This window comes from Mesoplodon densirostris, chromosome 1 (assembly GCF_025265405.1).
Source record: "Mesoplodon densirostris isolate mMesDen1 chromosome 1, mMesDen1 primary haplotype, whole genome shotgun sequence".
NCBI lineage: Eukaryota > Metazoa > Chordata > Mammalia > Artiodactyla > Ziphiidae > Mesoplodon > Mesoplodon densirostris.
Genome location: NC_082661.1, coordinates 149411459 through 149437803, shown reverse-complemented (window position 1 = coordinate 149437803; position 26345 = coordinate 149411459). Strand labels below are relative to the sequence as shown.

The 26345-nt window shown below is 33.7% G+C and overlaps 1 protein-coding gene across 1 annotated transcript in view; it reads right to left on the bottom strand.

The window, feature by feature from the left end:
• The window catches only part of LOC132484573 (cytochrome c oxidase subunit 7B2, mitochondrial), a 163514-nt gene that overhangs the window by 58752 nt on the left and 78417 nt on the right, over positions 1–26345 (bottom strand). The window contains exon 2 of the mRNA XM_060091272.1: positions 25874–25929. The gene's annotated coding sequence lies outside the window, so the exon portion shown is untranslated. The remainder of the gene's footprint in view (positions 1–25873; positions 25930–26345) is intronic.

Genomic DNA, 26345 nt, shown 5'->3' with positions numbered 1-26345 from the left:
ACTTTTAATTATTTTTTTAACAAGGTGTCATAAATTCAACAGGAAAATATGAGGTAAAAGCCATGAGAGGCACTTTGAAAACTGCACCAGAGAGAATTCAGTCACTCTTATCAAAGAAAATAATATTAGATAGCATAGATAATTCCTTCTGACAGAAACTACTTTTCCAGAAGAAAATATGAACTCTATTTGGCAGCAGCATTCTTTGAAGTTTTCAGTGAATCCTTAAGTATTTTTGACTCTATGTGTTACAGCCTGTGTGTAAATGGACACATATTAACACACAACATAATAAGCAAAGAAGGGTGATCACACACAGCAGTTTTTTAGCAATACAAGGACTGGATTTGGAATATGCAGACCTGGTGGTTGCTCTACCATTTACTTTCTTATATTAAACAGATCATTTAATCCCTCTGAACATCAAATTCTCTAATCTTGGATATGTGAACAACAGTACCTTACACCATACTTGCAGAAAAGAGAATCAAATTGAATGAACATAAGCAGTATAAACTCTGAAGTGTTATTCAATTGTAGAAGTTGAATAATAATCACTGTCACAAATATTTATTATCCATGTCAAATACTTGGGATTATAATGGAATATGGAGGAATCTCTGTTGATTAACCATTTTATATTAAAAACTAAGCCTAGGAAACAGAAATCATGAAGTACATCTCTATTACATTACCAAAATAGCTGTCAAGTGTTTAATATACTTTAAGAACTCAGTTTATTCAATTGTTTTTAACAGAAAATATGGGAGCTTCTGTTTCTCAAGAATGACCACTAACATGAACTAGATCCCTTCCACAAAACCAACATGGGATATGCTTCAAAAGTGAGAAGGAATGACTAAAAGAGCCCAGAATACAGCATAAAAAACTATAAGAAACCCCTGGGGAGACAAAAGATACATAAAGGAGGTACAGGTGGGGAAAGGGCTATGGGGCATAGGATAGGGAGAAATATCTACTTATGTATTATTTTTCTTCTGCATGATGAATTTTTTGCCCAACCATTGTCACAGGCAGGAGAAGAGCAGCACTGTGCCCAATTGGCACAAAAATAGAAAAAATTAACCAAAATGAAATTTTATTAAAAGAAACGCCTTCCCTTACCAAAACATTAAAAAATCCTAGATGTTTTCAACAATCACAGTGTTTTAAAAAAACAGATGATATCTATGTCATATAAATTCCTACAGAAAAACTGAAATGATGCTACCAACTTATTTTATGGGCCTAGTAAAATCCAGACTCTAAAACTGGATAAGGAGAGTGTTCATAAAGGCAAATATAAATTATTAGATAACAATACACTAATATATTAAAAAATAATAGCTTAGTGATAAAAAAAAACTAGAAAGTGCCTCACTCCTACCTTTACATAACAAAAACAAAAACTAGACAAAAAGCAAAATAACAATTTTCTTTAACCCACCAGAGAACTGACATCTCAATACAAACAGTAACAGGCATACCTCAAAGATATTGCTGGCTCAGTTCCAGACCACCACAATAAAATAAATAATGCAGTAAAGCAAGTCACATGAATTTTTTGGTTTCCTACTGCACATAAAAGTTATGTTTAGGGCTTCCCTGGTGGCGCAGTGGCTGAGAGTCCGCCTGCTGATGCAGGGGACACGGGTTCGTGCCCCGGTCCGGGAAGATCCCACATGCCGTGGAGCGGCTGGGCCCGTGAGCTATGGCTGCTGAGCCTGTGCTCCGCAACGGGAGAGGCCACAACAGTGAGAGGCCTGCGTACCGCAAAAAAACAAAAACAAACAAAAACAAACAAAAAAGTTATGTTTATACTACACTGTAGTCTATTAGCATTATGTCTAAAAAACCAATGTAGGGACTTCCCTGGTGGTCCACTGGTAAAGAATCTGCCTTCCAATGCAGGGGATACGGGTTCAATCCCTGGTTGGGGAACTAAGATCCCACATACTGCAGAGCAACTAAGCCCGTGCACCACAACTACTGAGATCACGTGCCTCAATGAGAGAGCCCACATGCTGCAAACTACAGAGCCCACATGCCCTGGAGCCCGTGCACAACAACTAGAGAGAGAAAACCCACACGCCACAACTAGAGAGAAGCCCATGCGCCACAACGAAAGATCCCGCGTGCTGCAACTAAGAACCAAAACAGCCAAAAAAATAAAGAAAACAAATAAATAAAAACCAGTGTATATACCTTAATTTAAAAATATTTTACTAAAATATGCTAACCAAAATTTGACAAGGCAAGTTTGCCACAAATCTTCAATTTGTTAAAAACAAACAAACAAAAAAATGCAATATCTCCAAAGTATAGTAAAGTGCAATAAAATGAAGTATGCCTGTAACCCAAAATCTGGAGTAAAATAGGTGCCTACAGGGAGAAAAAAGGCCATCACTTGCTTACCTGGTACAGATACTACCATTTGCCATTTAAGTTAGTTAGAAGATTCAGCTAGAAATACTTAACAAATTTTTAAAGGTTATGTGTGGGTCACTGTTCTAGTGTGAAGTCCCTGACGCCTATAGGCATGGGGTGGTCCAAGCTTTTATAGGCTTTTCCTCCAGGAAACTCACCTGTTAACTGAGAAAATCCTAAAAGAATTTTTACCATGGTGCTGGCTGGAGGAGAACAGCATTCTGCTTTCAAAATTCTATCCAGACATATCACCATTGTTTCTCCTATAGAACAAAAGCCTTAATTTGCTGGGGGAAGATTAAAACAACAACAGAAAAAATGAAATAAAAAAACAAAAACAACCTTCAAAAAACAAAAAACCAGTAGCCTGAGTGAACTGGTGGAAAGCCACTACAGCTGAAGGAGAGAACAGCAGCCAACGCCAAAACTCCATCACATGCCTTATGTCTCTTCAGGAACAAAAGCCTTAATATATAAGGGGAAGGGCAATAAAACTAAAGCCTCAGGTACTGGAGGAAAGACACTGAAGCTGGGGAAGGGCAACAGGAAAAAAAAAAAGCTCTATCTCTGGGGTCTGGGGTGAGACAAAAATACGTGCTATCTCCAGGATTACAACTGTAGAAGGGGCAAGAGGAACTGTGAAGACTACAATCCAGACAATTAGGTTCACAGTGCCGGCCTATAGCAGGCTTAATTAAAACATGACAGAATCATCAGTTCCCCTAATCCTCACCACCATGCTAATAAGTATAGAGTAAAATAACACTGGAATACAGCACAGCTCTTGACTAGATTAACACAAACTCCATACTACAGGTTAGCAGAAGGAAGGGTGTGTTAATTTCTATGCATACAAAAAAAATCCAAAAAACAAACCAAACAAAAAACAACATCAAAGAAACTTATTTCAGTATCTACTGTCCTTTATAGCATATTAGGTCTTCAACAACAATGACAAAAATCACAAGACATGTGAAAAGGCAAAAGGAAGAAAAAAAAAGTTTAAGAAATAAAACAATCATCAGAATAAGATCCAAATCAGATATGATATAGATGGGACTATCAAACAAGAAATTTAAAATGATTGTAATTAATGTGTTAAAGACTATAATGGAAAATATAGAAAAATGCAAGGATAATAGGTAATTCGAGTAGAAAGATGGAAATTATAAGAAAGAAACAAATGGAAATGCAAAGAATCAGACATACAGCAAAAGAAAGAAAGAAAGAAGGAAAGAGAGAGAGAGAAAGGAAAGGGAAAGAAAAAAGTTAGTTTAGTTAGGAAGGAAGGAAGGAAGCCAGACTTTGCCTGATGTATAAGTAGACTTTAAACAGCCAAAGAATCTGTGAGGTGAAAGAAAGGTCAGTAGAAATTACCCTAACTTAAGGCAAAACAAAAAAAGAGTAACAGTACAAAACAAATCAAAAACCTACCACAACAGAACTGAGCTGTGACATAAGAGCTGTTAACAATATCAAACATATTAACATATGTGTAATTGGAATCTCTAAAGTGAGAATAAGGTAAAAAAAAAAAAAAAAGGGAGAAAATGGCTGAGAAATTTCAAAAATTAGTGAAAAACACCAAATTACAGATCCAAAAACCTTGAAGGACACCTAATAAGAAAAATACAAAAACATGCATTTATTTCAAACTGCTAAAACAAAAGATAAAGAGAAAATCTTAAAGAAAGCCAGAGAAATAAAATATATTACAGAGGAACATGGACAAGAATTACAGCAGACTTCCCATCAGAAACCAGACTGAAGACAAGAGTGATATCTTTAAAGTGTTAAGAGAAAACAAAACAAACAGAGAAAAGCTTGCCAACATAAAATTCTATAACAAAAATATCCTTCAAAAAGGAAAGTGGGGAGGAGAGAAAGACTTTTTCAACCTAACAAAAACTGACATTCATTACCAGCAGATATCTATAAGAAATGTTAAAGAAAGTTCTTAAAGGAGAAGAAATATGATAGGGCTCATAAACTTGGATTTACACAAAGACATGAAGAGCATTGGAAATGGAATAATGGTAAAATTTTATCATATTTTTGTTTGCTTTAAAAACACTGTTTAAATCAACAAGTGTAACAATATAGTTTGTATTTAATAACATGTACAAGTGAAATGTTTGATAAAAATAGATCAAGGGATGGAAGAGAGGAGCTGGAAATATACTATTATAAAGTACTCACATTACATGTGAAGTGGCATACTGTATTTGAAGGTAGGCATAAATTATTTTGAAATGTATATTGTAAAAACTAGGACTAAAGAAATAAAGAAGGAAAGAAAGAAGAAAAGAAAGAAAGAGGGAAGGAGAGGGGGAGAAAGGAGAAGGAGAAGAAATAATAATAATTAAGAGGCAAGAAGAAACAAAGAACAAATATAATGAGTAGAAAACAGCTAGCATGATGGTAAATTTTAATCCAATCATATGGAAAAATCACTTGAAATATGAGTGGTCAAAACAAACCAGTTAAATGACAGAATTTATCAGACTGGATAAAAGAGCAAGACCTAACTGTATGCTGTCTATAAGAAAGCCACTTTAAATATAAAGTCTTAGGTAGGATAAAACTAAAGGATGCAGAGATGCATACCATGAAAACAGAAATTAAAAGAAAGCTGTTGTAGTCTTATTAGTTTTATACAAAGTAGCCTTAAGAACAAGAAAGGTTATCTGGTATAAAGAGGGACAATGCATAATTATAAAGCAGTCAATTCTATGAGAAGGTAAAAGAATTTTAAATGTGCATGAACCTAACAAAAGAACTTCAAAATAGATTAATTGACTATAAGTGAGTGGGTTTATTTCTAGGCTTTTTATCCTGTTCCATTGATCTATATGGCTGTTTTTGTGCCAGTACCATACTGTTTTGATTACTGTAGCTTTCTAGTATAGTCTGAAGTCAGGGAGTGTGATTCCTCCAGATCCATTCTTTTTTCTCAAGATTGTTTTGACTATTCGGGGTCTTTTGTGTTTCCATACAAATTTAAAAAATTTTTGTTCTAGTTCTGTGAAAAATGCCTTTAGTAATTTGATAGGGATTGCACTGAATCTATAGACTGCCTTGGGCAGTATAGTCATTTTAACAATATTGATTCTTCCAATCTAAGAACATGGTATATCTTTCCATCTGTTTGTGTCATCTTCAATTTCTTTCATCAACATCTTATAGTTCTCATAGTACAGGTATTTTGCCTCCTTAGGTAGGTTAACCTATGACAAAGGAGGCAAGAATATACAACGGAGAAAAGACAGTCTCTTTAATGAGTAGTGCTGGGAAAACTGGACAGCTACTTGTAAAAGAATGAAATTAGAACATTCTCTAATAACATATACAAAAATAAACTTAAAATGGATTAAAGACCTGAATGTAAGACCGGATACTAAAAAACTCCTAGAGGAAAACAGAGGCAGAACACTCTTTGACATAAATTGCAGCAATATCGTTTTGGATCCACCTTCTAAGTAATGAAAATAAAAACAAAAATAAACTACTGGGACCTAATTAAACCTAAAAGATTTTTCACAGAAAAAGGAAACCACAAACAAAACTATATTCAATATCTTATAATAACCTACAATGGAAAAGAATTTGAAAAACAATATATAATATATTATATATATTATATATACATATAACTGAATCAATTTGCTCTACACTTGAAACTAACATAACATTGTAAATTAACTATACTTCAATTTTAAAAATGGTTTTCAAGTGGGAGAGGAAAAAAAAGAACTTCAAAATATATGAGTCAAAGACTGATAGATCTTAAAGGAAAAAATTACAAATCCACAATAATAGTTGAAAACTTCATCATTCTTCTCTCAGTAACTGATAGAAAAATTAAGCAAGGGATCATTAAGTATGTAAATAACTTAAATAGCACTATGAACCACCTTGCCCTAATTGACATTCATGAATCAATCCACCCAGCAACAGCAGAATATACATTTTTCTCAAGTGTACATGAAACTTTCAAAGAAATATGCCACATCCTGGGCCATATATTAAACTTTAACAAATTTAAAACAATAGAATACAGCAAAGGACATTTTTAGACCATAAGGGAATTAAACTTAAACTAAATAACAGAAAGATATCTGGAAAATCCCCAAATATTTGGAAATTAAACAACACATTCCTAAATAACACATGAACCAAGAAGGAATTCTTAAGGGAAGTTTTTTAAATGACAAGCTAAAACATAATTAAAATACAACATATGAAAATATGTGTATGGAGCAAGTGCTGTGATTAGAGGAAAATACGTAGAATTAAATGCTTATATTAAAAGATATGTAAAATCAGCAACCTAAGCTTTCAGTTTAAAACACTACAGAAAGAGGAGCAAATTAAATGCAAAAACCAGCAGAAGATAAGGAATGTATAAAGACCATAGTAGAAATCAATGAAATTAAAGCAGAAAACAATAGATAAAAAAATCAAAGAACCAAACACAGGTTCTTTGGAAAATTAGTAAAATCAACAAATCTATAGCAAGACTGACAAATAAGAAAAGAGAGAAGACACAAACTACCAATACCAGGAATGAAAGAAGGGGCATCACGACTGATAACACTGGCATCCAAAAAACAAGAAGAAAATCCTATAAAACAGACAACCTGATTAATCCTATATCTATTTTTTAAAAAAGAAATTTATAGGGAAAAAAAATCTTCCTAAAAAAAAACTTTACACGCAGGAAGTTCCACCTGTACATTCTACCAAACATTTAAGGATGAAATACTAGCAATTATACACAATCTTTTCCAGAAAATAAAAGGAAACACTTTCTAATTCAATCTATAAGGCCAGCAAAGGCTTATTAAGATAAGCCTATAAGGCTTATCTTATCCAAAATAAGATAAAGATATTTCAAGAAAATGAAATCATACTCCAATATCCCTCATAAACATAGATGCAAATATGATCGACAAAATTAGTAAATCAAATCAAGCAATATATATATTGTGTTCATTCTACGAATTCAAGGCTGATTCGATTCTCAAATATGAATCACTGCAGTTTACCATCTTAATAGGCTAAATAAGTAAAAATATATGATCATCTCAATAGATACCAAAAAGCCATCAACCAAATTCAAGATCCATCCTTGATAAAAGTGAACAAACAAAACTTTTAGCAAACCAGAAATAGAAGGAGACTTCCTTAATTTAATGAAAAATATATGAAAAACTGACAGTTCACATAATACAAAATAATGAGAGACTGAATTTTTTCTCCCTAAAGTCAGAAAAAAGACAAATATCTTCCCTTACCAATCTTATTCCCTGTTGTATTGGAAGCCCTAGCAAGTGCAATAAGACAGGAAAAAGAGATAAAAGGCATACAGATTGAAAAGGAGAAGTAAAATTGCCTCACTTTATAGATGACACAGATACCTATGAAGAAAACCTCAAAGAATCTAAAAAAAAAAAAAAATCCTAGTACTATTAGGTGAGTTTAACAAGGTTGCAGGGTAAATGCCAATAAACAAAAGTGAATCTAATATCTTTATGGCATCAATCAACAACTGAAATTTTAAAAAGAAAATCCCATTTGAAATAGCATCAAAAATATTTACATATAAATTAACCAAATATATATAAGTTCTATGCATTAGTCCAGTTCTCCAGAGTAACAGACCAGTTGTGTGTGTGTGTGTGTGTGTGTGTGTGTGTGTGTGTGTTTGTATGGAAAGCAATCTGCTTTAGTCAAAGTCTAATGATTTAAATGTTAATATCTAAAAAATACTTTCACAGTGAAATACAGACTGGTGTTGATTATGTACCTGTATACCATGGCACAGCCAAGTTCACATAAAATTAGCCATCACATTTCTATATTAAGGACTACACAACACTAATAAAATATATTAATGAAGATCTAAATAAATGGAGAAATATACCATGCAAATGGCTTGAAAGACTCAACAGATAAAAGACAATAGATATAACTTCTAACAAAATTAATCTACAAATTCAATGCAATCGTAATCAAAAACACAGCAAACATTTTGGTAGACTTTGCCAAGCTGTTTCTAAAATTCACATGGAAAGACAATGGAACTACACTAACCAAACAATCCTGAAAAAGAACAAGGTTAGAAGATTCACACTCCCCATTTCAAGACTTATTATAAAGCCAAAGCAATTATGACAGTGTGGTATTGGTGAAAGAACAGACATATGTTAGTGGAGTAGAATAGAAAGTCTAGAAATAAACCAAGATGAATACAGTCAATAGATTTTTGCAAAGGCAACTTAATAAAAAGGGATAGTCTTTTCAACAATTATTGCTGGAACTGCTGGACATCCTTATTTTAAAAAAATGAATCTCCACCTACACCTCATATTTTATTCAAAAATTAACTCGTAATAGATCATAGATGTAAATGCAAAATGTCAGACTAAAATTTCTCAAAAAAAACATGAAAAATAAGATGATATCTGTAAGATTTTGGGTTTGATAATAAGTATTTTTATGACACCAAAAGTAACATACATAAAAGGAAAAATAAAACTTGCTAATTAGGACCTCATCAAAACTTAAAACTTAACTTTTGCAGAGGATACTGTTAATGAAAAGACAAGCTACAGACTGAAAGAAAATATTTGCAAATCACAGAGGATTAAACATTTGTATGTACAATATATTAAGACCTTTTAAAACTCAATAATAGAGATATGGGGATATATGTATATGTATGGCTGATTCACCCTGTTACAAAGCAAAAACTAACACACCATTGTAAAGCAATTATACTCTAATAAAGATGTTAAAAAAAAAAACCTCAGTAATAAGGGGAAAACTCCACAATAACAAATAACTATTTTAAAAAGATGTAAAAGATATAAACAGACATTTCACCAAAGTATATATACAGGTGGTAAATAAGCATAGAAAAAAAGTCTCAACATCCTTAGGCATTAGGAAAATAAATTTAAACTACAATGAGGTATTACTATATATCTATTAAAACAGCTAAAATTAAAACAAATGAACAAATCCTGACCGATCAAAATCTGCTGAAGATGTGAAGCAATAAGAACTCTCATTCATTGAGGGTGGGAATTCAAAATGATATAGCCACTTTGGAAAATGGTTTGGCAGGTTCTCATAAAGTTAAACATATATTTACCATATGACCCCATAAGCATTAAATAATAAATAAATAGAATAGAATAGAATTCTATAAATAGAATAAATAAATAATAAATAAATAGAATATTACTAAGGAAATAAAAGATTTGAATGACTCTATTAATCAGCCTGATCTAACTGACATTTATGGAACTCTCCACCCAATCATTTAAAAATAAATCATACATTGGACCATAAAACTAGTCACAGTAAATTTAAAGTGTTCATATCACAAAGATTACATTTCATGACTACAATACAGTTAACTTAAAAATTATAGAAAAACTAAGTAGCCCTATATATACTAGGGAAATTGCACTTGTAACTTAACAACTCCCCACAAAGACTACTGTAGGACAAATTGCTTTACTGATAATTTTACCAAACTTATAAAAAAGAAACAATACCAACCCTGCCAGAACAATTTTACAATGAGAGGAAGAAATACATCACAGCTCATTCTTTGAGTCCAGAATTACCCTGAAATCAAAACTAGACTAAGACATTATTAGAGAAAAAAAGCTACATAAAAATCAACATTAAAACTTTATCAATATATTACAGCCAAATCTAGAAATATATAAACAGGAAAATAAATCATATGTAAGTAGGTCAGAATCAGGGCTTTTGCGTTTGAAAACCAACCAATGTAGTGCACAATTATAAGATAATAAAGTAGAAAAAATTATGTGTCAATAACTGAAGAAAAAGCTAAGAGACTGGATGAGCCTCAGAATCTGAATATAAACTCTGCACATAAAATTCTTGATTAATTACTAAATTGCAGGCTCAGGTAAGAGCTGGGAGGCTAGACAAAAGAGGAAAAAGAAAAACGAAGAAAGATAAAGAGAGAAGAAGGAAGAAGAACAGGAGAGAAGAGGAGGAGGACAACGAGGCAGTAACAGCAACTGGAAGCTGAAGAAAAGTATCAGCTGCTGAACACTGCAGGAGAAATAGATTTCAAAATTTGATTCCAAACAAGTTAACTTATAAGGACCTTTTCCTCTTTTTTTTGGAAGAACAAAATCATCATCATCATCACTGAAAGAAAAAAGGAGTTTCTAAATTACTAAAGTATATTACTTATGATGTCTACTTTTCCATCAAAAATTATTAGGCAAGCAACAAAACAAGAATAAACGCAAGAAACTGTGACCCCTATTCATGAAATAATCATTTAATCGAATCTGACTCTGAATGGCCACAGATGCTAGACATACCAGGCAAATAATTCAAGGAAGTTATTATAAATATGTTCAAAGAATTAAAGGGGGACATTCAAAACTTAAAGGAAAATATACTTCAATCTATGAACAGATATAGAATCTTAGCAGAGAAATAGAAACTATAAAAAAGAATGAAATGGAAATTCTGTGTCTGAAAAGTACAACTGAAATTTACTAAATGGGGTCAACACCAGTTGAAGAAGAATCAGTGAATTTGAAAATAGATCAATGGAATGAATAAAATTTGAACAACAGAGACAAAAAAAATGTAGAATTTAAACAAAGGCTCAGAGACTCTGGGGTAACATAAAATGATTCAATGTACATTTCACTGGAGTACCAGGAGCATAGAGACAAAAAGTGAAAGAAAAATATTTCAAGAAATAAAGGCTGTAATAATCTTCACAAACTTAGTATAAAGGAAAAAAAGAAAAAGTAATATTAACTTACATATCCAAGAAGTTTAACAAACTCCCAGTGGGATAAACACAAAGAAAATCACACTCAGGTACTTCACAGTCAACTTCTGAAAGCTACAGATAAAGAGAAAACCCTGGAAGCAGGGGGAAAATTGATACATTACATAGATGTTGACAGTGATGCAATCAATGATGGGCTTTATATCACAAACAGTGGATGACAGAAGACAACAGAATGGCATGTCCAAAGTACAAAAGGAAAAACAATTCAGCTAAGAACTAATCTATATCCAGTGAAACTACTCTTCCAAAATGAAGTTGAAATACACTTTTTAAAAAATGAGTTAGCAGTAGATCTTTACTAAAAGAAATGCTAAAGGAAGTCTGGAGGATTGAAGAGAAATGATACCAAATAGCAGCTTGGATATATAGGAAGAAAAGTAAACTGTACATATACATATAGTATGTATACATCTATCTCTGTGTATGCATATACACATATACATGTATACATGCATATATATGTATGTATGTATATATATAAATTTTCTTTTAATTCTTTAAAAACATTATGTTGAGTATAAACAGAAGTGAAAAAGAATGTTCACACTGCATGATCTCATTTATATGACATTCTAGAAGAAACAAAACTAATCTTTATTGACAGAAAACAGATCATTAGTTGTCTGGGGCTGGGGATGAAAGGCAGAAATTGACTGCAAAGGGTCATAAGGGAAGTTTTTGGTGTGATGGGAATTTTCTATAACTTCATTGTGATGCTGAGCACACAGATGTATATACTTATCAAAATTCTTCATACTGTACTATCAGCATGGGTACATTTTACTGTATATAAATTATACCTTATTAAATTTGATTAAGAAATACATAAAGCAAAAACTACTGATTTGACAAAACATAAAGGATTTCTGTTCAATGAAGAATACTATAAGCAAAGTTATATATACTACCAAATGTAAAATAGACAGCTAGTGGGAAGCAGCTGCATAGCACAGGGAGATCAGCTCGGTGCTTTGTGACCACCTAGAGGGGTGGGATAGGAAGGGTGGGAGGGAGACGCAAGAGGGAGGAGATATGGGGATATATGTATATGTATAGCTGATTCACTTTTTTATAAAGCAGAAACTAACACACCATTGCAAAGCAATTATACTCCAATAAAGATGTAAAAATATTTTTTAATTAAAGAAAAAAGATATTAGAGACTAGGAGAGATGCTTGCAAACTATTAATTGAGAATATACAAGGAACTGATAAAAATTAACCAGGGAAAGACAAGAAATCCAAAAGAAGGAATGAACTAAGGCTGCATATATGAAAAAGAGGCTCATCTTCACTACTACAAATTTCAAAATACCAGTTTTCAAAGTGATAAAAATCAAGAAGTTGGATAGTACAAATGTTAGAAAGTATAAGGGTGAAATTAAGCTGCCAGGTTTTGCTGTTAGGCCTGTAAATTGTTTCAGGAAAGCAATCAGGAAGTACTTAGTAAAATTACATGTACATGTGACCTACAAAATCCTCTTCTGGTAATAGTAAGTGTCAATCATAGGAAATAAGATGAATAAAATGTGGTATATGCATGAGATGAAAGTCAAGGTAACAATCAAAAGGATAAATTTAGATGCACAGTAGAATAAATCACAAGAAAAAATAGTGTTGAGTAGAAAACCTATTAAACAGAATAAGATGATTAATAATAATTTATGTAAACTAAAAACACACGAACACATACATATAGAGTAAGCCTATATAATTTTAAAGGTTACATTCAACTCAAAGACTAATATGTGTATGAGTGGAGAGGAATGCCAGTGGAGATGAGGAATCAAGTAAAGGTAGTGATTATGAAAAAATAAAAGGAGAGAGGCCTTGCACAGATTGATACCAGAGAAGTATAATTAATTTTCTGAATAAAGGAAAAAATGTATTTGTTACATTGATGCTTCTCAACACTTATGTAATGTTGTGTCCATATCCTTATATCTGAGCTATTACTCCTTTCTCAAGTGATAGCCTGAACTATGAAGACAACAGTAGTATTCTAAGCATGTGCTTTGGATTACTGTCTTTCTACATATCAAAATGGATACAGCATTCTTTGGGGAACATCAAAGGATCATTTCATCACTTATTCCTCTCTAAAGAGAATATATTTATTTATCATGGTATGTGACATACTGCCAAGACTCATCTCATTTTACATTGAAAAATATGCCAAGAATCATGATTCAGTTTAGATGAACATTATGAAGTAACAGTATCCCTCATTTCACAACAATTATTTGGTGACTGGGAGTAAGTGTATCTTATGTTGTCTAAGAATAATCTACAAGTCCACTGGAGACCTATTTTCTACCTCAGCTTGTACCCACTTTTACTCTATTACAAAAATATTTGATATCTTTATTTCCATGTGCAATTTTTTTCAGGTAAAATTCTATTAATAATAGTTTTATTAAAGTATGTCATCATGAAGTTCTTTCTCTAGTGGAAGAGATAAGACATATAAGAATAACTATAAGGAAAGCAATGTGTCATAAATGATACCCCTTCCTTTAAGGAATGAAGAAATTATTAAAGAAGAGGATCAGAGAAGTTTGTGGAAGAAATATCATTTAAGTTGTACCTTGATGTAATGGAGAATTCACATATTCTGAGATGCAGGAGCAAGATATTCCAAGTAAAGAGAACAAAGGGAGGTAAGAAAATAAAGAGTATGTAAAGGAACTGCAAGTATTTCAGTTCACACAATATGCTGTACCATATGGGGAGCCATATGAAATAAGATAGCAAAATTAAGTCAAAAGGCAGATCACAGATAAAGAATTTGAACTTTATTACATACAATTTGGATAAAAGGTCCTGGTATGTCAGAAACAAGTCAGGGATATTAATCAGTTCCATGGGAAGAGCTTGTAGAAGAAATGAAATGAAATGTTAGTTAGAAAGTTATGACAATTGTCCTACCAAGAGATAAAGAGAGCTTGAATTAGGGGAGATGCTATGCAAATAGAGACAAGAGGAACAATGTACATAGAAATTTTTTTCTAGGAAATGGAAAGCCATTGGGTAAGGGAGATAAGAAGTAAGTTAAAATGACTTTTTTTTCCTAGTCTAAGTGACTGGTAGTACCACTTAGCTCATTACTAGAAAGAAAAAAAGGTGGAAGACCAGGTGCGAAATAATAGTAAGTATAAATATTTGTGTGTATATATATATATATACATATATATATATTTGCCCCTGGTTCCTGCTACTATTTAGTCTTTTACCCCAGTTTCTAACACAGAGCTCCCAAAACACTTATAATTTCCTGAGTGATGGAAACACCTTTTGTTCTAATGAGGTGACTCCTGATGGGCACCCGGATGGGGGCTGGTCATGAGAAAGCAAGTCATGATTAGAAGCTAGGAACATTCAACCCCACCCCACCCCCATTCGCTAGAGAAGGCAGAGGGGTTGGAAATTGAGTTAATAATTGATCATGCCCACATGATAAAGCCTCCATATAAATCCCAGAAGTACAGGGTTCAGAGAGCTTCTAGGTTGGTGAATACATACACATGCCAGGAGGATGGCACACCCAACTCCACAGAGACAGAAGCTCTTGCATGTGGGACTCTTCTAGGCTCAACTTATGTATCTCTTCATCTGGCTGTTCATTTGTATTCTTTAAAATATCCTTTATAATAAATTGGGAAGAGTAACTAAACTGTTTTCTTGGGTTCTATCAGCCACTCCAGTAAATTATCGAACATGAGGAGGGTATCATGGGAACCTCTAATTTGTAGTCAAGTTGCAGGTAGCCTGGGGACCTACGACTTGCACTTGACTTCTGAAGTGAGGGGAAGTCTTGTGGAACTGAGCCCTTAATCTGTGGAATTTTTACGAACTTTGGTTAGTGTCAGAATTTAATTGAATTGCATCAACATCTGACATGTTGGAGAACTGGTTACTGTGGGGAAAAAAACACACACACGCATTTGATGGCCAGAGCAGTAGTAGAGTTGTGCGGAAATACAGGACTTTTTCCTTTCTGGGCATTGGGTTTAGCAGAAGATAAGAAAATGTACTCTGGACTTAATGAGGTTTTTTTTTTTTTAATGAGTTTTAAGTGCCTAAGGCAACCTTAACAGGAAATGTTCAAAGGGTGATTGTATTAGTTAAGGTAATGGAAGCTGCTGTAACAGAAAAACCTTGACATTTAATGGCTTAACACAATAAATATTTATTTCTTGTCCGTGCAGTCTAGTAAGGGTGTAGGAGAGGGTAGGGAGATTTTCACAGGTATTCAGCAACTTTGGCTTAAAAGTTTCTACCGTCTTTAACAAAGGGCTTCCACTGTTTCTCTGGGTAATGGAAGGCATATTGTTAAATTAAAGTAGAATTCATCAGAAATGATGCACCATGCTGTTTATTGCTACATTGTTTATAATATCAAAGTTAGCAACCAAATGTTCTTCTAGTTTCCTGTAATGAAAATGGATTGTTTTCAGAATCAGAACAAATGAAATAACTGTTTTGAGATACACCAATACATCTCTCTCTCTCTCTCTCTCTCTCTCTCACACACACACACACACACACACTCATACATACATACACACGTAAATTCTCACTTACACTCAGAGGGCAGACCACTGGAGAAAGGCAATGGAAGAATGGTCCGTTAGCTGCATTTGAGACAGTAAGCATGCCTAGTCCTCTTATTGATTTAGAAGAAGTGAAAGAAATGGCTTTTACTAGGAAAAAGAAAACAACTCACTGAATAGGATATAGCTTCTTAAAGAAAACTCAACTACTAACCCAGCCTTTAAGTGCATTAGGTAGTGTAAGTCCGTTTATGTCTTAGGCCATAAGACATATACATGCAATACCTAGAATAGGCAAATTCGTAACAATGCAAAGTAGATTAGAGATTACCAGGGTCTGGGCAGAATAAGGAGTTATTGCTTAATGGGTACTGAGTTTCTCTTTGGAGCAACGAAAAAATTTTGGAAATAGACAGTGGTGATGGTTGTACAATATTGTGAATGTAATTAAAGCCACAAAATTGTACACTTAAAAATGGAAAATTTTATGTTATATATATGTCACCACAATTTTTAAAAATGTTTTAAAATGAGTGTATAGAAGTTGGCTTATAACTACTGGCTGCTATTTTAAAGTTAATTAATTTATACTTACCTAATTGATGAACTCGCTTCTTTTCTACCTGATTCTAAAGCATCCTGGAAGGGTTCTGACAGTTTGTATTTTAAGCACTTCATTTCTTTTTTTTAACTCATAAAATGATTTTATTATTTTTTTACATTTTAAACCGCATATTTATAAGAGCATATTCTTTAAAAAATCAAGTGGTTTTTAATAGGTTTATGAGATAAAACACAAGCCTCCTGCTGTTCCTGCCCTGTTCCTGATTCTTACTCCCGTGAGGACACTATTTTAATAATTTTAGGGCTGCTTCTTTTATATCTTCCAAATTTTTATTTTAGTCCTTATTTCTGAGAGTTCAATTAAATTTTAATTTTATTTCCTCAAGTTTTAGAACAAGTTTAACTAACAACAATAATAAATATGTTCTAGTTGATAATAAAATAGAACAATTTGTTTGCTATTGCTCTGAACACTCACACCCACATACCCACAAACACACAAACTCATGTTAATTTCACAAATATATTAATTTTCCTAGGTTGTTACAGAAATTAGACTATATATATTATATAGCAATGAGATTTTATATGTGTATGTATGTGTATGTACACATTTAACTCAATGCCCAGCACAGAATAAGTACTTCGTACTGCATAGTGGTATGACATAAACTATAGATAGAGCTCTGTTTAGACCTACATTAATTTCAAAAAGTAGTGTGCAGAATCAGTTGTGCTTTAAATAGTGTGCTTTAAATAGTTTATTTTAGATTATATCAATCTCCTATGTCCTCTCTTACAAAATTCTTTAGATTAATGACTATTATGATGAAAGTATCAATCTCTTCATTATAAACTCAACTATTGAAAAATACTTTTAAGAGTTAAGATTTGAAAGTTTTTTTTCAATAAAACCATTAACTTGAAACTTTATCTAGAATTCTCTATATTCCATTAGTAACATAAGGTGGCAAATCACACAAAACTAATATAAGAGAGTCCCATTACAAACGAAGCCTATGCATTCTTCATCTTTATCCCTCCATCGTACTATAGAATGAGAAGTATGCTTCAGGGTAAAGTTTCCAAATGCAAAAAAAAAAAGATTCAGTTCTGATTACATTAAGGGAGAGAAGATAGGATAGCATTTTACTGATGATAAAGAAAGTTGTCAATAACAACTGAGTCACAAAGGACATTCAGCTCAAATTTTATCAAAGATCCAATGAAATTAGAACACTGTTCTCTAGGCATTCTGTTTAACCAAGTTTTTCCATATTTCAATTTAGTTATAGAAAATATCTGCACTACATTTTCCAAACATTCTATTTCCTGATAGATCATCTTTTCAGTAATGCCCACTATTGGTCATTTGGCTGCCATTCTTTATTGACACTTGAAGGCAGCTGTGAGTTTAGTAGCCAACTTTAGTTAATTAGAAAAAGATTTGAGGGACTTTCCTGGTGGCTCAGTGGGTAAGACTCTGCACTCCCAATGCAGGGGGCCCAGGTTTGATCCCTGGTCAGGGAACTAGATCCCATATGCATGCCATAACTAAGAGTTCACATGCCACAACTAAGGAGCCCACCTGCTGCAACTAAAGAGCCCATATGCTGCAACTAAGGAGCTGGCGAGCCACAACTAAGGAGCCCGCCGGCCACAACTAAGACCCAGTGCAACCAAACAAATATATAAATAAATATATATATTTTTTGAAAAAGATTTGAAATTTTTTAAACTGTTCCTGGCTTCCAATGCATACCGTATTAATCTGTTCAGGCCACTGTAACAAAAAACCATAAACTTAGTTGCTTAAACAACAGAATTTCTCACAGTTCTGGAGGCTGTAAAGCCCAAGATCAAAGTGCTGGCAAATTTGGTTCCTGGTGAGAGCTTTCTTCCTGGCTTGCAGTGTGTCCTAGCTCGCTGTGTCCTCACATAGAGCTCTAGTCTCTTCTTCTTCTTATAATAATTATACTGATAATCCTTATACCTCTAAGACTAATTCCACTATGGGGGTTCCACTCTCATGACTTCATCTAAACTTAATAAGCTCCCAAAGGCCCCACCTTTAATACCATCACACTAGAAGTTAAGGTTTCAACAAATGAATTTTGGGGGAACACAAATATTCAGTCCGCAACATATACTTTGCAATTATATTTAATTTGAAGTCAACACAGAACCTTAAACATATTTCTAAGTATCTTCTCATTATAATAACTGTCTCTCTTCATAATGTTATTGAATATTTTAGAATGTTCTCATATATTGGTGTGCATCAGACTCACCTGTGGGAGCCTGCACAACATAAAAATGAGATCCAACCCAAACATACAAATATAGGCACAAATTAATGAAAACATTAACTTGGGTTTTCTATAGATGAAAACTCCTGGCATAAAAAAACTCTTCCTATATAAATAATCTAAAGAGGATATTGGGAAGCTAAAAAAACACCTCTTAAAATCAAACTCCTTTGCAAATTCATAAGTAATTCCTGATTATATGTCCTTGATCCCTTTTGGAAATCTAATGCAATCTTCAAGTTATATTCATCAAATATTAATGGCTCACTATAATCACATACTTGTTTATAAAAATCAGGAATATATAATTTTGGGAATACGTTTCATCAACAGGATGAGATAGTGCTCTCAGAAAAGTAATGATGATTAAATATCCACAAAGAGTTTTTTATAACATTCTGTTTTATGTGTTCCTATGCATCCTCATGCTGTTTGCACATTTCAGAAATACCAAAGAGCAAGGTAAGGTTTGGAGAAGGACAATAATAATAATAAACCACAGAACAGATTTATAAGTGAAAAAGATACCAAAGGTCAGAACTCCTCATTCCGAAAGACTGAGGTTGAAATAACTGAAATTACTGTAAACAAAGAAGACATGGATAAAGTGAACATGGGTATTTACTGAATTCTGGATGCATAGAATGTAAATCTAGAAAACAGTATACTCTTTGAAAGCACATTACTGCTTCACAGATGAGGCAAAGCAAGCAAAATAGTTTCTAGGAAAATTTAGGTGAATTCGCATATTCTAGATCAGCATCAAATTATGAAGGAAAGTTAAAAGTTATTTAGGTCAAATCCCTATTCTATGACATTTGACATCATGCAAAATAATCATGCTTCCTCAGAGGCAGCACTTTAAAAGTAAAAAAATATATATCATCATGAATGAACTACCTATATGTCTTACATTAGAAATAATTTAGATAATTTGTAATATTATAAGTGATTTAATATAGTTCAGATATAAAAATACATAAAATGCAAACATATCTCATATATATGACATATATATATCTCAGAAAGCCACTCTTGATCAAATTTCATTAGAACAGGTAATTAGCATACCTCATTAGATGAAAAGTGCAGATGGAATATGGTCACAGAAGCCAAAATACCTGTTACCTATGTTAGTTGTTCCCTGTTTTTTTCAGGAAGATTGGACTTATGCCCTAGAAGAGTATCTATAATTTTCTATCAGACCCTGGTGGTCATGCATTAATGGACCAAGCATAACTTGGTCCATTAATCCTGAGTAGAGTAAAAGTATGGAGTATTCTGTGATCACACAACATGTCTTGATGCCTTATTGGTATTCATAGCTTCTCTCAAGTGTGTGTAGACTGGAGATGGTCAGTCCTTATTATTCAAACCTGGATCACTGGCAGCTTTCCTCTCATTCATCTTCAGGGAAAACCCTGTGTCACAGTTAGAATAAATGGTAATGTGCTCAGTTCTGTAGCTCATCCCAAGACCTGAGAATTCTGAATGGCATTTGGCCCAAACCCAGAAATTTTATTCCACATTGATTTTGCCTTTCCTGAGCTTTTTTTCATTTCAAAATCTGTACCAAAAAAAATCACCTTAAGATCAAGCACTGAAATCAATGCCAATGTCCCTGGACTCTTCTTGAATCAGGTTCTTTGAGTGTTTAGTGTCTTTTCAAAATATTGACTGATTAAAATTTTTATGCTTTATTTTGAGACCATTTTCTCATTTTAACTCCTTTGAGTTGCTGTGATTTTATAAATAGTGTCCTTATTATGATCTGCTTCTGGCCTTCCTCACAGACTTCAGCGAGAGTCCTGGAGTCCTGGAGCCTATTTTTGTGCTCTCCTGAGGAGGCTTGTTCCCTAGCTCTCCCTCATTGTGAGTTTGTTCCGGGCTGTTGGCTGCCTGATGCTTTGATGTCTCTCTCCATTAACTAACTCTTGCCTTTCAACAACTGAGCTTGGTTTCTTGTTTACTGACATCCTTGTCACAGATCTTGGCTTACTACTCTTTGTGTCAGTAAAATCCTTGGCAACTTCCTGTGTCATTTCTTGCCCCTCCTGCTCCACAAATTGCTTTTCACCAGTTTGGCTTTCCATAGACAGCCTGTCAGCAATTCAAACTGTGGATTTTATCTCTGGTCTCCTAGACCGTGCTCATTTTAATTATTAGTAAGAGGCAGAAGGCTGACACATAAAGGTAAGTAACCACCTACACTGTCACTAAAAAGGCACAAGGATTAAGTCCTGTTCAGGGTGCCTGAAATCTCAGATGAGAGATTCATTTCTCTGATTTTAAAATTTTTGATTTTATTTTTAGGAGAGCTTGATCAAATTGTAAATACTCTCTTCTGTTTACCTTCAGGCTTTTCTATATATACTGCTGTGGCATTTGCCATATTATATATTCTATCTCATATTGTCATAACTAATCATAGTTAATATACAATATCATAATTAATTTTGTTTCTATGCACCCATGAGACTGTAAGCCATTTGCATAGGCATGGTGTTCCAGTCATTATATCTTAGTGTCTAGGGTAGTACATACATGGTGACAGTAGGTCTAAATACATGGTTGTTGAGTTAACAGATATAAAACATAGGTGGAGAGGTGAAAAACTTATACCGCTAACTTCTAATGCATTCATTTTAAATGTAAGAAGTATCAGTTTGGGAAGTGAGTCAGTTGATGCAACAGAAAACTCAAATAACAATGGCTTAAACACAAAACAGTAAATTTTTCTCGTATAATGAGAATTCCAAGGGAAGGAAATTACTGTTATTGATTTGAAAGTTCAAGTATGTCATGGCTAAAATCTCAGTAATATTCCTAACCTTTCAAGGTAGCAAGATGGCTGCTCCAGTTCCAGTCATCATGTGTACTTTCCAGGAACAAGGAAGAAAGAGGCCCAGAAGGAAGACAAGACACCATCAACAGCAAGAACACAGAAATTTCCCAGAAATTCCATCAGATTTCTGTTTATATTTCATTGGACAGAATTATGGCACATTGTCTCCCATAACAAAAAGGAGAAAGAGATAATGGGGGGGCTTGTGGGGTTTTTTTTTCTCTTGACACCACAAGTAAAAAGAAGAAGAGAATGAATATTAAGCCACAAAAAATCACTGTCACAGAGGGGTACTGAGGCATATATGAGTGCTGGGAAAAAGTCAATTTAAGTGAAAATGTAAAAGATTCAATGTAAATGAAAGAGAGCATATAAAGTCAACTGATGGCTGCTTCACCATCTTGCCCAGTAATGGCTGACAGAAGTCAGATATTTTGATCTATAAGCTTGAAAGCCTGACTGAGGCATGGGATCTTCATGGGAATCCTAACACAGTATCTTTCTATTCTTCATTAAGCTTCTTCATGCGCTTCATAAATAAAGTTGTCCCGAGCATTTTCTAAATATCTGGCTCTGTGGTACATTGAATAATATACCATAATACTTGCCTTCAAGCTTTCCACCTTAATCTAAACTTTGTAACAACAGAAGTGAGCATAGGATCTTGCAATTCCCCTGAAGAAGCACTTAGACTGAGTATGTGCTTGTGGAGTGAGAATTTTGTCAGGGAAGGATTGTCTTAGAAGGAGAAAGTGGAGCCCGCCAAATGAAGTGCAGAAGGGTGTTACTGGCATAAAGGCGCATGCATTAGTACATAAAGGCACAGGAAGGCAAAGGAAGTGAAAAGCATTCTGGGATTTGTAATTTTTCAGTGGTGCAAAGCACAGAATTCAGAGGGTAAAGACAATGGTAGGAAGACAAATTAGAAGAGAGTAAGCAAGAACCAAAGGCTCTTTCTGAACAATGAGACAATGAATAATTTTAAGCTGTTATGAGTTCTATGTTTTAGGAAAATTATTCTGGTGTTACTAGGGACAATTTACTGGAGACATGTAACACTGGAGAGAGAGAATTCAGTTAAAGAATTCCAATTGTTCAAATGAAAAATATGAGGGCTTAACCCAAAACAATATCAGAGGATTTGGAAAAAAAGACTGGATTCCACAAACATTAAACAAGTCCAAGAACAAACTCACCAAATGCTGTGTGTGTGCATGTGTGTGGTAGGCAGGCAGGGGAATAAGTGTAGAGGTGGGGCAGAAATGAGGGTAGAAAACTAAAACAACTCCCATTTCTTCACTCATTCATGGATTCAATAATGATGATTGAGTTGATTTTCCTAGTGGCAGTGGTGCTTGGCGTAATGTGCAACCTCAGTAAGACATAACAATATACACAGCTGCTCATATTAATGCCTATACATCTGACCCAAGCACAACATGAGGCAACTTCAACAAGAAAACAGTCACTCAGCCATTGAGAAACCCAACAATGTGCTCTTGAATCATGGTTGAACAGCCTACTTCCTAGAGCAAATCTCAAGGACCAAAGGAATATTATGAAACACTAGATTTTATTAAGCAAAGAACAAGCCTGTTCACACCATGTTTCCATGGTGAGTTACTTAGTAGCCTTCAAAACAACTTATTAGCACAACCAGAAACTTATTATATTAGCCTCTGTAGCAATTAATGAATAAAATCTGGTATCTAAAATATGAGAAAAAATTCTTAAAACATAAGGAAAATGATGCAGTCTTCACAAAGCCAATCCAAGTAATTAGATACTTAAATAAGAACAACAAGGCAAAAAGGAATAGATTGTGGTCCCAGCTCCAGAGAAAACCAGCAGAAATGGTGAGGTGGAAGCATGCAACAGTTCCTAAAATAAGCATTCTATTATCCTGCCTTTATATTCTGCATGAAGGTGCCTTAAGGTTCACCAACCCAATAGTCCTTGTCACTGCTATTAGCTCAATGAAAATAATAACAAAGGATCTCTTAGTGCACTGCCTGGTTTGAAAAAAATTGTATAGAAGAATGAATTCTCAAAATAATTCTGGTTTTCGGACAAGAAGAGCATCCATGTTAAAAGATCCAGCTCTTCTTTTTCAAAAGATTGGTTTCCTGTATGTTTGTGCATTGGGAGATAATCTGACCTTAAGGACAACAAAATCAATAAATTAGCAGAAATGAGTAAGTAGGATTAAAACATATACAAAGCATAGTGTTTATAAGCTCATTTTAAGTCAAAAAGACCTCGATTGGAATCTTGGCCTTTGCACTTACCAGGCTTCTTAGCCTCTCTAAGCCTCATCAATAATATAGAAATAAAAGCACCTAGTTCACAGAATTGTTGTGAGAACTAAATGCTCATGAGGCATCCAGCCTTAAATCTGGCAGATAATAAATCTCAAATACATATTAACATAAAGGATGAATTAACAACATTCTGCAAAGTACTGATTTGCATTCCCCTTTTACAGGAGAAGAGATTAAGGCTCTGAGAGGCTCACTGACTTATCCAAGGTCATGATGCTAATAAATTTGCAAACCAGATTCAAACACAGGGCTACTATGGTAGGTTCGCTGTTCTGATTTTTTTTTATTCTATATTTTAGAAAATTTCCTTTTAACAGGCCAGGACATAATATAAATACTGTGCTAAGCTTATGGCTTCAGAATTCAATTGAAAGAGGGACCATACAGAAGAAAATGAAAGTAAAAGCAGTCTATTCCAAACAGCTTAGTGTGATAGCCCTGTAAATGATCAAGTTTAGAACATAGAACCAATGAGAAATGGTTAAAACGATCACGACAATCTAAGTTTGGAGAAGACACAGTAGGGGGAAACATAATTGCAGTTATCAAATTTACAGAAATGTAGTTTAGAATATTATGCACACTTTCACTTTGCAAGGATGGTTTAATTATTCCCAAAGGACTAAATATTAAATGCAAGAAAAAATGACAGTTATAAAATAGACACCCTGCTGCCAAGTTCGAATGAGAATTTACAGGAGTGGGGGTGATTTAGGGGATGGATGAGAGGTCTGTTGTGATTCAGGGATGAATTATTATGTTTACATTTGCAAGTTCCGTGGTTATAGGGGGGCTGCTGGGTTAAGAAAATCTTAAAACTTGGATTAATTTTTTCACACAATGAATATTTCAAAATCAAAATGCAATGTCTGAATTCTCATGTTTAATTATTAAAATGCCCATGAGTTTACCAAAAAGAAACTGTTCACAGAAATTTGCCATTTAACAAGGTTATTACCACCAAGGAATTTGATTATCCTATAAAATTTTATCTCAGTATATAATTTCACATTTACCAAAGGATATATTATTGGTCATTAACTTTAACTGAAGAAGTTTAGGGATTACTATTACCAAATTCTACTTTCAAGCTAACCACTGATTCCAGATATAAACATGGATAATGGCAAGGAAAAAATTAAATTCATATTTCTAGATAGTTACATACCACACTGGTCAGGTCAGCAGAGTATAAAAAGAAGGTCTATCACCATCTAATAGCAAAATGAGGTTTTAGAAACAGTGTCTAATATAGATAAGCAACAAGGATATACTGTACAGCACAGGGAATTACAGCCATTATCTTGTAATAACTTAAAATGGAGTATAATTTGCAAAGATATTGAATCACTATACTGTATACCTGAAACTAATATAATATTGTAAATCAATTATGCTTCAATAAAAAAGAATTCAATAAAAATTTTTAAAAATTAAAAAAAATAGTGCCTAAATTTCTCATAAACATAATTATACAATCACACCAGGGGGCGCTCTTAACACTGAAATGATGGATGACATTTTAAAACATGTGGTGGTCTTAGCTGGCCAAAGTAAAGATTTTTCTAAGCACGTATAGTACTTGCAACAAGTGCTTATCTCTCCAAAATGTTTGCTGGCAATACACATATTTTATTTTTCATCCAACTGATTGCACTGTTAAGACTATCAAGTTAGTCAATCAAGTAAAACTTTTTCGACGGATAGGAAATATCTTATTTTGGAAACATTTGTTTATTTAGACTGGCATATATCTCTTATACTTTCTGTGGTTGGACTAATTCTGAATAATAAATAGAGTGCTTAAGAGTACATACAACTTTTTAAAACGGTTTTGTTGTCAATTTTATTTTTTACAAAATTTCTTATCAGAACTTTTTCTTTCTTTCTTTCATAAAAAAGGAGGGATCCTCAAAATTATCTAAAATTGACATAGTGAAATTCTAATCTCAGCACCATGGGCCTTTTCCATATTTTGACATTACCTGATAGGAACTCTGAAGCTCAGATGCTCTCCTCAGAAAGTTCAAGATTCAGATTCCTAAAAATATAATTAGAAAATTAGTGTGAGATTTCAAGGAAACAGAAAAAGGCAAAAGGTAAGGGTGGGCTATGTTACCCAGAGAAAATCACCAGACTACTCCACCAACAGTAAATATTTTTATACGAGTGACACCTGATTAAATAAACTTTAAGAAATAACTTAAAGTACAAAGGAAAGAATTGCAAAGTATTTGAAAGGAAGAGGACATAGTCACCTGTCTTCCTAGAGTGATACAGAAGGAGTCTGTAAATTTTTCTCGACCCATGTAGTTGAGATCACCCCCTTTCATCTGTCAGCTGACTCCATGAGTTACTATCCACCTGTGCCCAAGCTCAAATAGGGAGAGTTCTGATCAAGGTTCACCTTATGTGTATGGAGAATAGGGAGCTACCTCTTCCATGTGAGTTCAGGGG